The following is a 2,674-nucleotide window of genomic DNA, read 5'->3' as shown; positions in this document are numbered from 1 at the left end:
CAAAAATCTTTTTCAAAATTTTTCTTTTATTTTTCGTTTTTCTAAATTTTATTTTCGAAAAAATTAATAAAAATCCAAAAAAATTATAAAATCATAAAAATAAAAAATATTTTGTGTTTCTTGTTTAAGTCTTGAGTCAATTTTTAAGTTTGGTGTCAAATTGCATGCTTTTAAAATTTTTTTCTTGCATTTTTCGAAAATCCCATGCATTCATAGTGTTCTTCATGATCTTCAAGTTGTTCTTGATAAGTCTTCTTGTTTGATCTTGATGTTTTCTTGTTTTGTGTCTTTTCTTGTTTCTCATGTGCATCTTTGCATTCATATTTTTCAAGCATTAAAAATTTCTAAGTTTGGTGTCTTGCATATTTTCTTTGCATCAAAAATTTTTCAAAAATATGTTCTTGATGTTCATCATGATCTTCAAAGTGTTCTTGGTGTTCATCTTGACATTCATAGCATTCTTGCATGCATTCATTGTTTTGATTTAAAAATTTCATGCATTGAGTATTTTTGTTGTTTTTCTCTCTCATAATTAAAAATTCAAAAATCAAAAAAATATCTTTTCCTTATTTCCCTCCAAATTTTCGAAATTTTGGGTTGACTTGGTCAAAAATTTTTAAAAGTAGTTGTTTCTAACAAGTCAAGTCAAAATTTCAATTTTAAAAATCTTATCTTTTCAAAATCTTTTTCAAAAATCATATCTTTTCCATTTTTTTTCTATTTGTCGAAAAATTCAAAAATATTTTTCAAAATCTTTTTCTTATCTTTATATCAAATTTTCGAAAATTAGCTAACAATTAATGTGATTGGTTCAAAAATTTGAAGTTTGTTACTTTCTTGTTAAGAAAGGTTCAATCTTTAAGTTCTAGAATCTTATCTTGTAGTTTCTTGTTAGTTAAGTCATTTTAAAAAATTAGATCTTTTTTTCTCTTATCTTATCTTTTTCAAAAATTTTATCTTTTTCAAATTTGATTTTAAAATATCTTATCTAACTTCTTATCTTCTTATCTTTTCAAATTTGATTTCAAATCTTTTTCAAAACCACCTAACTACTTTTCCCTCTTCAATTTTCGAAAATACCTCTCTCTTTTTCAAAAATTATTTTTAATTAATTAAATGTTTTAAATTTTAATTTTAATTATATCTTATATTTCATTTTCGAAAATTACTAACCTTTTTTCAAAATTATTTTCGAAATCTCCCTTCTCTTTTCTTCTTCTATTTAATTATTTAATTACTAACACTTCTCTTCACCTCTCTCCATCTAAAAATCCGAACCATTCTCCTTTCCTTATCCTCTTTCTTCTTCTACTAACATAAAGGAATCTCTATACTGTGACATAGAGGATTCCTCTTTCTTTTCTTGTTTTCTTCTCTTTCATATGAGCAGGAACAGGGAAAAAGGCACTCTTGTTGAAATTGATCCAGAACCTGAAAGGACTCTGAAGAGAAAATTAAGAGAAACTAAATTACAACAATCCAGAAACAACCTTTCAGAAATTTTCGAACAAGAGAAGGAGATGGCAGCCGAAAAAATAATAATGCAAGGAGAATGCTTGGTGACTTCACAAAGCCAACGTCCAAGTTTGATGGAAGAAGCATCTCCATTCCTGCCATTGGAGCCAACAACTTTGAGCTGAAACCTCAGCTAGTTGCATTAATGCAACAAAACTGCAAGTTTTATGGACTTCCATCTGAAGATCCTTATCAGTTTTTAACTGAGTTCTTGCAGATCTGTGAGACTGTAAAGACGAATGGAGTTGATCCTGAAGTCTACAAACTCATGCTTTTCCCTTTTGCTGTAAGAGACAGAGCTAGAATATGGTTGGATTCACAACCTAAGGATAGCCTGGACTCCTGGGATAAGCTGGTCACTGCCTTCCTGGATAAATTCTTTCCTCCTCAAAAGCTGAGCAAGCTTAGAGTGGATGTTCAAACCTTCAAACAAAAAGATGGTGAATCCCTCTATGAAGCTTGGGAAAGATACAAGCAGCTGACCAAAAGATGTCCATCTGACATGTTTTCAGAATGGACCATATTGGATATATTCTATTATGGTCTCTCTGAATTTTCGAAAATGTCATTGGACCATTCTGCAGGTGGATCTATTCACCTAAAGAAAATGCCTGAAGAGGCTCAAGAACTCATTGATATGGTTGCAAACAACCAATTCATGTACACTTCTGAGAGGAATTCCGTGAATAATGGGATACCTCAGAAGAAAGGAGTTCTTGAAATTGATGCTCTGAATGCCATATTGGCTCAGAATAAAGTGTTGACTCAACAGGTCAACATGATCTCTCAAAATCTGAATGGATGGCAACATGCATCCAACAGTACTAGAGAGGCAGCTTCTGAAGAAGCTTATGATCCTGAGAACCCTGCCATGGCAGAGGTTAATTACATGGGTGAACCTTATGGAAACACCTATAACTCATCATGGAGAAATCATCCAAATTTCTCATGGAAGGATCAACAAAAGCCTCAACAAGGCTTTAACAATGGTGGACGCAACAGGCTAAACAATAGCAAGCCATATCCATCATCTTCTCAGCAACAGCCAGAGAATTCTGAACAAAACACCTCTAATTTAGCCAATCTAGTCTCTGATCTGTCAAAGGCCACTTTCAGTTTCATGAGTAAAACAAGATCCTCCATCAGAAATCTGGAGGCA

General features: G+C 31.9%; 1 non-coding gene across 1 annotated transcript; it reads right to left on the bottom strand.

The window, feature by feature from the left end:
* Positions 1–1,915: 1,915 nt before the first annotated feature.
* LOC130977696 (small nucleolar RNA R71) lies at positions 1,916–2,019 on the bottom strand. Its single transcript, XR_009085378.1, has one exon. It is a non-coding gene; the product is annotated as a small nucleolar RNA R71 (small nucleolar RNA).
* Positions 2,020–2,674: the final 655 nt, after the last annotated feature.

This window comes from Arachis stenosperma, chromosome 4, assembly GCF_014773155.1.
Source record: "Arachis stenosperma cultivar V10309 chromosome 4, arast.V10309.gnm1.PFL2, whole genome shotgun sequence".
Lineage (NCBI taxonomy): Eukaryota > Viridiplantae > Streptophyta > Magnoliopsida > Fabales > Fabaceae > Arachis > Arachis stenosperma.
The sequence above is the reverse complement of the archived record's forward strand: the minus strand, read 5'-3'. Positions and strand labels throughout refer to the sequence as shown.